Raw genomic sequence first — 10,813 nt, forward strand, 5'->3', positions numbered from 1 at the left:
ACGTGGCCTCTGCCATGGTGTTCAGTGGTCAGGGAGGCTGCTGGGTGAAGGATCTGGAGCCACCCTTGTAGCCCCTCCATCCTTCTGGGGCATTGTGCTCAGCGAATGGCTTTGGTTTGATGGCTGAGTCCCCAGGGGCCGAGCAGTGCTGGGGATGGGAGGGCCCATGAAGCCCATCTGTGGATTAAATGTGAGTGCCTGTTACCCCCAGCAGGGAGGCAGGGGTCCACGTGCATAGAGCTCAAAGGTGAGTCAGGTCGAGGAGCCAGATGGGGGCCCTGGGGGTGTAGCTGTCTCAAGTCACGGGCTGGTGAGCTCCCCAGGTGCTGAGCTTGGTATTGGCCTGTCCTGGGAGGGAGGCATCCTGGAAGGCTTGTGGAGCCGAGGAGGACTTGCAGGAGGAGGGCAGGCTTTGTGTCCCAGTTGGGGATTGCTCTCTGCCTGGCGGCCAGCCTCCCAAGGCCCTGATTTCTTCCCGTGACTGCCCAAGAGGATGACTGTCCCACAGGGTCCTGGTGGAGAGCCAGAGACCACAACCCATCAGGAAGGCTGTGGCCTCTGAGTGGGTGGGCCCAGGGCCAGGGGCTGCACCGTTTGGTTTCTGTGTTGCAACGTCCAACGTGTTGGATCTCCTGCAAACTTTGGTGAATCAGCACCCCAAGAACATTTCTGTATGGATTCCATATTGAATCACCAGCGAGTAAGAGTTTCCGATTCTATCCTCTGACCATGGGACATAGAACATTAGCTTTGTTTCCAGAAGAGAGTCAAAGAGAGGAAATTGCTGTGCCCTGGAGGGCTGCTGAGAACCTGCCGTGCCGCACACCAAGCCCTAACCAACCTCATGGGTCATTCGAGGACTCTCCATGGGGTGAGCTGAGCCTGGGGATCCCCGCGGTCAGGGAGGAGTTCTCCCCAGAGACACCCATCTTGAAACCTGGGTCCACACCTGCCACAGAGATGGGCACCTACCTGGCCTGGAGTACTGGGGTCTGGCATCAGTGCAGCTCCAGCAGGGGTCAGGCTTTCTGAGGGTCACCACACCTCTGGTCTCAGCATGCACCTCTCCTGGAGGACCTTTCCTACTGTTGCCCTTCGGATGGGTGCGCCTCCATGGATATGATTCGGTTGAGTCCTTCCCCGGCCTCTGGGTTTGTGGAGTTTGTGACTTCCAAGGGGATCGCCTGGCCCCCTCCAAGACATGAAACCATGCAGCCCACAGAGGAGCATAAAAGACTCATCCCTCCTTCCTGAAGCCGGCACTTCGATAGAAGGATGCCATGGCAGTGACTTCCCTGGTCCCTGGCTTCCAAGTGGCTGAATGAGGTAGAAATGGCAAGTTTATTTTCGTATGATTTCTTGTCACCTTCTCCGGCTGCAACAGCATGGCATCACCCCAGGAAGCATCGTAAGTGTTCTCTCCTGATTGTCTGACCTAGGAATGTCGAGAGAATGGGAGAAAGGGGCCGTGGGGCCATTGCAAGTGTCGACATTGGTCAGTCGTGACCCTGAAGCCAGGCTGTCCATTGGGCCTCTCTTCCAGGCCTTGTTCCGGGCAGGGCCGAACAGCTGCAGAGAGACCCTCAGATCCCATAGCTGGAAGTAGGGTTTGTGCTGAACTGAGACATGGAGCCTAGGGGGTTCGTGCTGAGCCGAGGCAGGCTAGAACCTGCAGTGTGGCAGCTCCTTCCACTGTCCAGGCCACGCCGTCCCTACTGCGGCTTCCTCCAGGGGTGTTGCTGGTGGCTTGGCCTGGGACAGCCAGTGCCCTGGCTCTGCTGACCAGCAGGTGGGCATGTCTTTGGCACTGCCAAGAAGCCTCCTTCCCTGGAGGGCCTGACGTCTTTTGAGGGCAGGCTGAGCCCAGAAGACTCTCCCACTCTCTGCAGACAGCTGGGAAGGAGCTGTGGGCCCTGTAAATCTGCTCCTGTGCCAGAGCCTCCTGGACAGCCTGGCGGACCTGAGTTGTGGGTGCTTGTGGTTGTTCAGGACCCTGTAGCAGCATGGTGGAATGCCAGTCAGTCTTGTTTGTCTTGAGATGCTTTTCATTACTAAGGCGCCCTGAGTTTGGGGCTGAAGCCCTGGTGCACCATGCAGCTCCATGCAGCCTGGACTGGGAGAGTGCAGGTACTGAGGACAGAGGGAAGGAACACTGGGTTCAGGTGCTGGGACAGAGGGAAGGAGCTAGGGTGCAGGTGCTGGGGCAGAGGGAAGGAGTGCAGGGTATAGTTCTTGAGAGGAAAGGCAGCTAACTTTCGACTGAGATTCTGTCTTCCATAGGTAGCCATGGGGCGGGCGGTGGCAGGGGGGGCAGTTATGTCTGCTGGCCTTCTTTCCAGGCCAGTGGGTTCCAACAGCTTTCCCTGGGGTGATTCCTTTCTGCATCTCCAAAGGCCTGGGCTGAGCTGTGAGTGCTGAGATGAGGTATGCTGAGCTGCTTGGATTGAGTGCTCTTATTTAAGCTTCCAGCCAATTAAATGAAACATTCATTGCAGCAGACACTCCTCCTTGCCAACTGCAGATTTGATCAGCAACAGATGAGCTTCACATGCCATTGGCTCATGTCCACAGCAACAAAGCTAGGCATCATCACCTGGCCAAGTTGACACCTGGACCTAACTACCACAGCCAGTACATTCAGGGTTTCTCCCTCAGCTGGAGAGGCACATGGCCAACATGGCAGCATCTGCTGGTTTTCTCTCCAGGCCTCTTGCTTATTGAAGCTTCCCATGAGGCGTTTTCCTTTTTCACCTCCAAAGGTCGCTGGCTGATGGACTCTGTGGTTCTCTCATCCTTCTGTTGTGGTTCTTTGGCTCTCTCCTCATTCTCAAAAGGAACTCTCTCCAAAATGTCTCCTCTTTATAGACTAATTAAGTCCCACATGGAATGGGTGGAGACGCATCTCCATCTAATGAAATTTAAAACCCAGAATTGAGTGAATCACATATCTGGACATAACCTAATCAAATTTCCAACTGATAGTACTGAATAAGGATTAGAAGAAGTGGTTGCTTCCACAAGATTGATTAGGATGAAAAATGGCTTTTCTAGAGGACGTAAGCCCTTTCAAACCGGCACAAACCCCTACACAAGTTCTCAGGCAGAGGTGTGAGCTCCTGCAAGAGAGCTCTCCAGCTGTCTGCCAGAGACTGGCAGTGGGTGGGCTGCCCAACAGCGTGGGTAGGGTGCCAAGTGGGGGAGTGGAGTCTGCACACTCCTGGCTGTGAGCTCCCACACTGCCATGTCCACACCTTGGATGGGCTCTCCCCACGTGGATCTAGAGATTCAAGGCAAAACCATTCAAAGTCTGACTTGGTTCCTTGTGAAAATTTGTGGAAACTGAGAAACTGGTTCTGAAATTTATAAGGAAATATCAACAACCTAGAATAGCCCAAACAACTTTGTGAAAGTACAAAACTGGAGGCCTCCATTACCCAACTACGACGTGCCACAGAGCTCAGCTGAGTGAGACAGTGCCAGGCCAGTGCAGGCCAGGTGAGCAGCCAGAGAACAGCGCCAAGAGCTGGGAGCAAACCTGTAAACAGACGGACTTTTGAGAAACTCATCAGAGCAGGTTCACTGGGGAGGGGACCAAGTTCTCAATAAATGGTGCTGTAGCAGCTCCATGGCCATAGGCAGAAACAGAACCTCGGCCGGCCCTGACAGCAAAAGATGTTAAAAAAATGAACTCAGGTTGACCATAGGCCTAAATGTAAGCTAAAACTGAAAAACTTCAAGAAAACATTATATCTCATTACATCATTACATCCTGAAAACATGGGTTTGACAAAGATTCCTTAAATGTTACACTTGAAGCACCAACTAGTGTAAAATTCAAGATCAAATTCAATTAGAGTTCATCAAAATGGAGCCCATTTGCTCTTCAAAAGACATTTGTAAAAATAAGTAAGCAATTCACAACCTGGGAAGAAAAATTTGCAAACATGTTGAAGAAGAGACTTGTACCTAAACACTGTATAAGTAACAAACTGCCAGAACCCAGTAAGACAAACACTCAGTTAAAGAAAGATAGTTCAAAGTCTGAATGGGCCCTGTTCTAATTTGCCAGCTGCCAAATGCAACACACCAGGGATGGATTGGCTTTTAATAAAAGGGGATTTATTTTAATTTTCCAGAGGAAAGGCAGCTACTTTCAACGGAGGTTCTTTCTTACGTGGGAAGACACAGGGCGATCTCTGCTGGCCTTTTCTCCAGGCCTCTAGGTTCCAACGAGTTTCCTCAGGTTTTTCCTTTCTGCATCTCCGAAGGCCTGGGCTGAGCTGCAAGTGCTGAGATGAGGTATGCTGAGGTGCTTGGGCTTTACTATGTTGAGCTCTCTCATTTAAGCACCAGCCAATTAAATCAGACATTGATTGCAGCAGGCATGCCTCCTGGACGACTGCAGGTGTAATCAGGAACAGATGAAGTTCACATGCCATCGGCTCACGTCCACAGCAGTATAACTAGGGATCTTCACCTGGCCAAGTTGACACCTGAATCTACCTCCCACAGAACCCTCACCCAGGAGGATTCAGAGTGGCAAACCGTGTGTGCGAGATGCTCGGCCTCACTTGTCATTTGGGAAGTGCAGTCAAGGCTGCAATTTCCCCCTAAACACCACTGAGTTTCCAAAATTTGTAAAATAAAAAAGACTGATCACACCAAGTGTGGGCAAAAATATAAGGGAACTGGTACTCTCACAGGCTACAGGTGGAAATGGACAGTGGAACCCTACCCAGAGAAGCATCCAGCAGCCTCTTGGAATGTTAAAATACGCCTCTCCCATGACCCAGCCATTCCACTCCCAGGTATTTCCCTAAGAGACATGAGGCCCACACGCACAAAACTGTTCATCGTTCATTGTTTGGCTTCAATCGTAATCGCTAAACATGGCAAACTACTCAGATCATACTCAGCAGTGAATGGATAAACGCTGTGGTACATCTGTGCTGTGGACATGCTCAGCAATACACAGGAAAGAGCACCCATACTACCTGGGCATGGATGGATGTCAGCATGATGCACTGCATGGAAGCAGCCAGGGAAAAACAATGTGTCCTTTGGACTCCATGTCCTAGTCGCGAAAAGACAGACTGCTCCCTAGCAACAGAAAGCAGATCGGTGGTTTCTGGGGAGGGTGTGGGGTGGCAGGGGGAGTGTCACAAAGGGGCCAAGGAGACTTCCGGGTGGCAGACTCACCGGGGTGGGTCCTCAGTGGGTGGGCCCTCAGAGGGTGGGTCTTCGGGGGCAGTTCCTTGAGGGTGGGTCCCCAGGGAGTGGGTCCTCAGGGGGTGGGTCCTCGGGGGCAGTTCCTTGAGGGTGTATCCCCAGGGAGTGGGTCCTCAGGGGGTGAGTCCTCGGGTCCAGGTCCTCAGGGGGTGGGTCCTCGTGGCTGGGTCCTTGGGGGTGGGTCCTCCGAGGTTGGGTCCTTGGGGGCAGGTCCTCAGAGGCGGGTACTCAGGGGTGGTGGCTACCCAGACCAGCAGCACTTGGGACCTTGCTGGGCCTATGGATTTCCGGGCCCCACCTGTTCCTGTGGACTCATAACCTGGGGTAGGCCCTCCAGGGACTCCGATGGAATTTGAGCCAGAGTTCTGACCCTCCAACTGCTTCTGCCCCTCGGACAGGTATGGGCTGCAGCCGCTGTGGGGTCAGTCCTCCCAGACCACCTACCTCCCCTTAGTTAGATATATTTTGTATGTCAGCCTCTTTGTTTTTTGTGATTAAGAATTGTTTAGAACTAGTGTGTGTTTAGAAAAATCTTGATTTGTAGAGTGGGTCAGTGCCCACAGGTTACTGGTGCCTGCTCAGCAGACGTGAGCTAGGGGCATCTCTCTTTCCAAGGAGGCAGTGCAGAGGGCTTCACTATTCCAGGTCTGCTTTCACCATCAAAACTTGCTGTTCCTAAATTCTGACATTTATTCATCGTTTGTCCAGCAGATCTTTCCTGCCACCTTGCTGTCGGGTCACTGGCCTTGCCCGTCCTCAGAGTAATGGGGGGTCCCATGGTATGCTCCAGGGGCTGCGGTCCTGGGGGCCATGCCTGGCAGGGCACTAAGGTTTGGGTCTTCATGTCCCTTGCCCCGGGTGCTCTGTCTAATGCCAGGCATCCAGTAGTGTCCTGGAGATCACAGACCAGTACCACCCTGGAAACTGGATGCCTCGGGAAGCCTTGGGTGCATGGTTGTGGCCAGTGAAGGTTGTCCCTTGCCCCCCAGGAGGCCCTTCCCCACAGAATCAGCATGGGTCACTCTTATGATGCACACGTACAGGTGTGCCTCCTTCCGTGCAGCCCTGTGATGGCAGTGCACAGGTCAGATTTGGCACTGTGTGGGCTGTAATTAAAATGTACAGAAATTAAACATGATGCTCCTGCTCTGCCTGAGAGGATGCAGCACCCCTGGATGGGTGTCCATCTGGGCTCTGGGTGCCGCCTGCTGCTGCACTCCCATGGGTGTCCTTTATACCTTGAGTGCTGGCAACTGGCAACTGGCAGCTGGGGTGCTCAGCTGTGCTCGGGTGACAGGGAGTGACGGTGGTGCCAGTCTCACTGTCTCCCCCTGGCCCATCCTCTACTCACCTGCTGCCCGGTCCTGCCTGACAGTTCCTGTTCTGGATGCGATTTGGGTATCTGGTGGCTGCCTTTTCAAACCAGTTGCCAGGTGCTGACATGTACATACTAAGCGCAGGCCATGCCTGTCAGGAGACAGGCCCCATACGTCAGGGCTGGATCCTAGGAAGAAATGGGCAGCTGGAATGTGGTAGGGAGGGCAGCACCCAGGATAGAAGGTTAGCAGGGACAGAGGAGGGTGGTGTCCTGGGGGAGGGGTCAACAGGGACGGGGTAGTGGTGCCCCGGGGGAGGGTGTTAGCAGGGGCGGGGGAGGGTGTCAGCAGGGGCAGGGGAGGGTGGTGGTGTCCCACGGGAGAGGACCAACAGGCATAGAGGAAGGGCAGCAGGGAGGGAGGGAGATTACCTGGATTCTGAGGGTTTCATTTTAAATTGGGGCCTGGTGGGCGACCTCCTGTCTGGACTTCAGCCAGGCCGCACTTGCTGTGGCAGCCTCCTCCCACTACAGCCTCTCTGCAGTGGGCAGGACCCCCTCTCCTATCTGAGCTCCTGCCCCAGACCGTTTTGTCCTGAAGCCTGCAGGTCAGGGGTGCTGGAGGGTCAGTCCTTGGGACGCGTTCGCTCCACAGTATCCTTGTTTGCTTGGAATCTTCGGTTAGAAAACAACAGAGTTTTTAGCTTGTCTTTTACTTTTTAATTATCTGTTTTATTAACACACTGCTCTAATTGGTTTATTTCTCTGTAGGCCTGTGACACTGAACACAAATAAATCATTGTATTATATATTTAATTATAATGACAATTTTGAATTGTAGATTTAAAGGATTTTTCTTCCAGGCAGTTCAGTTCACTTTATAAACATTAGCCAGTGTTTCCAACTGCTGGCTTTGTGTAAAAATAATGATTCCATTTTATCAAAATTTTATCAAAATGGAATACTGAAAGTTTCTGGATTTTTTCCCCTCATCTGTCCCGGGGCTTGTTCCAGGAACTAGAGGTTTTGATCTACTCCTCATTGAGCATCTGCTTGATGTTCACTAATCTTAATGCCTTTTTCTGTATCTTTTAGCTGTTTATCCTTGATTTTGAATTGCTCCCTCTGTGCCTTAGGGTGGCCTAAGCCTGTGGGTGGTGGGGATTGAGTGGATCCTGGGGCTGTGCTGAGCAGCTGTCCTGGGGGTACTGGCCTCTGCCTGTGCTGAGCTTCAGAACCTGAGGCTGTGCCTTGGAAGCCGCACGTGCTGGGAGGGCCTGTTCCTCCTGCCAGCCTGGGGCTGGGCAGGCTGGCCGGGGGGTACCGGGTGGTGTCCTCGTGAAGGCCATCGAGGGGGCCCAGGCCAAAGGAAAAGTTCAGATGGTGCAGGATGCAGCCAGATGCCTGGACAGCGTGCTCCGAGGAGGAGCCAGGGCTCTCTTTTACAACATTCCATGGAGTCCTCCTTGGTGGGACAGGCCAGGCTGGCCTCGGGGAACCCCAGGCACATGGTGCCTGCATGCCCTCACCACTCTGTTATCCCCATGTTCATCTTTTCAGGGCTGGGGCACAGAACAGCCTCGGCATGAGATGGAAGGACCTTTATTGCCTGTTGTTCTTCTACATGAGTAGTTGACAATGTGAGACAAGGAGGGGTGGGCCTCCTGGGTGCTGACATAACCAGCCCCTCATAACGGCGCTTTCCATGAACTGCATCCTCACCCCTCAGGCTCAGGGACAGCTGACCCTTGGTCCCCCAGGCCTGCTTGTGCTGACGCAGGCTGTTTCAGACCCAGAGTTGGGACACTTCTCCGCAGCCACAAGTAGGTTTCCCTCCTCCAGGGCCTGAGGCACACCAGAAAGGGCTCTGAGGGAGAGCAGGTCTGAGTCCATGAGAGGAGCAGCAGGTAGATGGCTAGACTGAGGACAGCTCATTCCAGCCTCCCTCCTGCAAGCCTGGGGTGATATGTAGTGGAAACCCAGAAACAGCCCCGTCCCATCTCTTGGTTCTTTTGGTTAGTGTCTGTTAATGACCCTCCTTTCCTACATCTATCCATCCTCCCTACCCTGAAACCCACACAAAATCCTCACGGTGGGTTTGCATCTTTGGAACGATCCTGGTTGGGTAAAGGTGTTGGATCTGACTCTGCTTTGGTGCTTGCATGTGCAGCTGGGGCCAGGCTCACTTGTGTCCCTTTAGAAAGACCCCGTGTGGCCTCTGCCCTCACCCCCAGCACCAATGAGGCACCTTCCCTTGAGTTGGTGCTGCAGAGGGTGTGCTGGCCGTTGGGTCTGGGAGTCACCAGCCGTGCTGGACCTTCATTTCACCAGCTAGGTGCCAGCTGCGGCGTCAGCTTCGCAGAGCTGTGAGGATGCACATTGCCGGGTCGCAGCCCCAGCTGGTCCGTGAAAACCAACCTCCATCCTGGCTTTCCTCTTGCCAGTGCCACACCCCCTTCTCCAGTGCCCCCCATTTGCTCCAGCTGGGGGTGGCCTGGGGCCTCAGAGCGAACTTGCCTGATGCAGCACCTACATGAGCACTTCCGTGTGATGGGGAAGGATGCTGAAGGCCAGGCCATGGGAGCACAGGGACCCTGGCCATTCCACGCCACCATGCCAGTTCCATCCAAAACAGCATGGCAGATGGCAGATGGCAGGGCTGGACTGCGCTGGCCGTTCTCAGCTTCCGCCTCTCTGCAGCCATCTCTTTGGGTGTCCATGTCTCATCCCACACCTGTGGGGAGCTCATGAATTATGGCGCCAGGGAGCCATCACTGCCATGCACATCTCACAGACAGCACAACCACCTGGTGCCCACCCCTGCACTGGGGCTGATGGAGGGTCCACTGGGGCACTGTCCGCAGGGAGCTGTCCCACAGACCCAGCACCGGAGCCCTGTTTCAGAGCTGCAGGAATGGGGGCCTACTATTGGCACCTCCAGTCTGCTGTGTGAATGTGTCTGCAGGAACAACTGTGGATGGTGGTTACCAGGGACGATGCCCACTCAGGGCCTGTGCTCCCAAAACTTAGATCAAGTTCGAGGGCTGGAGGTCCATGGGGCGGAGTTTGTTGTTTGGATTTTTCGTGCTCCACGGTGGCAGCATCTCAGCGCACTGCTGTGTTCTCTGATGGATCAGTGTGATTCAGCGTTCCTGGGGCATCCTTCTTAGTTCCTGGAGGCAGTTCTGGGCAGCACAACCTGTGAGTCCAGCATAACCAAACAAATCCAGGACAGGAACAGCCGTTTCAGCTAATACTTCTACAGCAAGATCATTATGTTGATTTGATAGTATTCTATATGGAACACAGATTTATATCCATAGTCAACATTACTGGAGAAGTAGTCACAGCACACAACATCATCTTTGTTCTCTAGAGTGAATTGTATTTTCTAGAGTCCTTTGAAAAAATTTAATTTGAAAGGTAATTTTCCAATAACTTGTTTTAAGGAAAACTGTTGTAAAGGACTCAGGCCTTTCTTTATAAAGCATCTTTTCAAAATCCTTTCCAATCATCTCTTTAATCACTGCTGCATGAGAAATGTTATGTGGAGCTTTCACTTGTAGGCCTTTTTATTTTTAGACAGTTTTATGGCTAGAGTTTAATCAAACATTATAGTATTCTAAGATCAGCAGAGGTGAGTTTCTACCTAGTGGGCCTGTGGTCAGTGTTTCAGAAAAGCCATCTTGCATTTTCTGAAGCTCAGGTCCCAGCATTTACTGCATGAACATCAGGTTTCTTTGATATCATAGCAGTGTCCTGGGGAGGAGGGCAGAGCCAGTAAACCTCAGGATTTCAGATCTAAGTCAGGAATGCAGCAGTGTCCACCTCTGCGCAGTCCCCATTGGGAAGATGTGGTGCTGTCCACTCAGTCTCTGTTGGGCCGACTCAGTGCCATCCACCTCCATGCGGTCCCTGTTCCAGCACAGTGCCAGGACTCTGCATCCACTCCCAGAGGCACTATAGCCAGAATGAGTGTCGGTGACTGGGTTCTTGGGTGCTCATTTTAGTCCACTAGCTGATGTGATTAAACTAAGGCCTGTTAGCCATGTGAGCAGCCCAAGTTTCAAGAGTGAGTGATAGCAAGAGCATGTGTGTTTAAGGGGAAGTCAGCTGACACTGGCCAGAGCAGAGCAGGGTGAATGCCGGCCAGACTAGGAGAAGAAGGGTGCGAAGCCCCAGGCTGTGGCTGCAGGGAGACGTCTCACTGAACCCTGCACTACAGGTCATTCATGTGGAGAGACTGGGCAGCTTTCAGGAGGGGGGGAG

General features: G+C 53.1%; 1 protein-coding gene across 8 annotated transcripts in view; it reads left to right on the plus strand.

Moving 5' to 3' along the window:
* The window catches only part of LOC143688429 (uncharacterized), a 98,927-nt gene that overhangs the window by 20,606 nt on the left and 67,508 nt on the right, over positions 1-10,813 (plus strand). The window lies entirely within an intron of this gene.

Source organism: Tamandua tetradactyla, chromosome 6 (genome assembly GCF_023851605.1).
Source record: "Tamandua tetradactyla isolate mTamTet1 chromosome 6, mTamTet1.pri, whole genome shotgun sequence".
In the NCBI taxonomy this organism is placed as follows: Eukaryota; Metazoa; Chordata; class Mammalia; order Pilosa; family Myrmecophagidae; genus Tamandua; species Tamandua tetradactyla.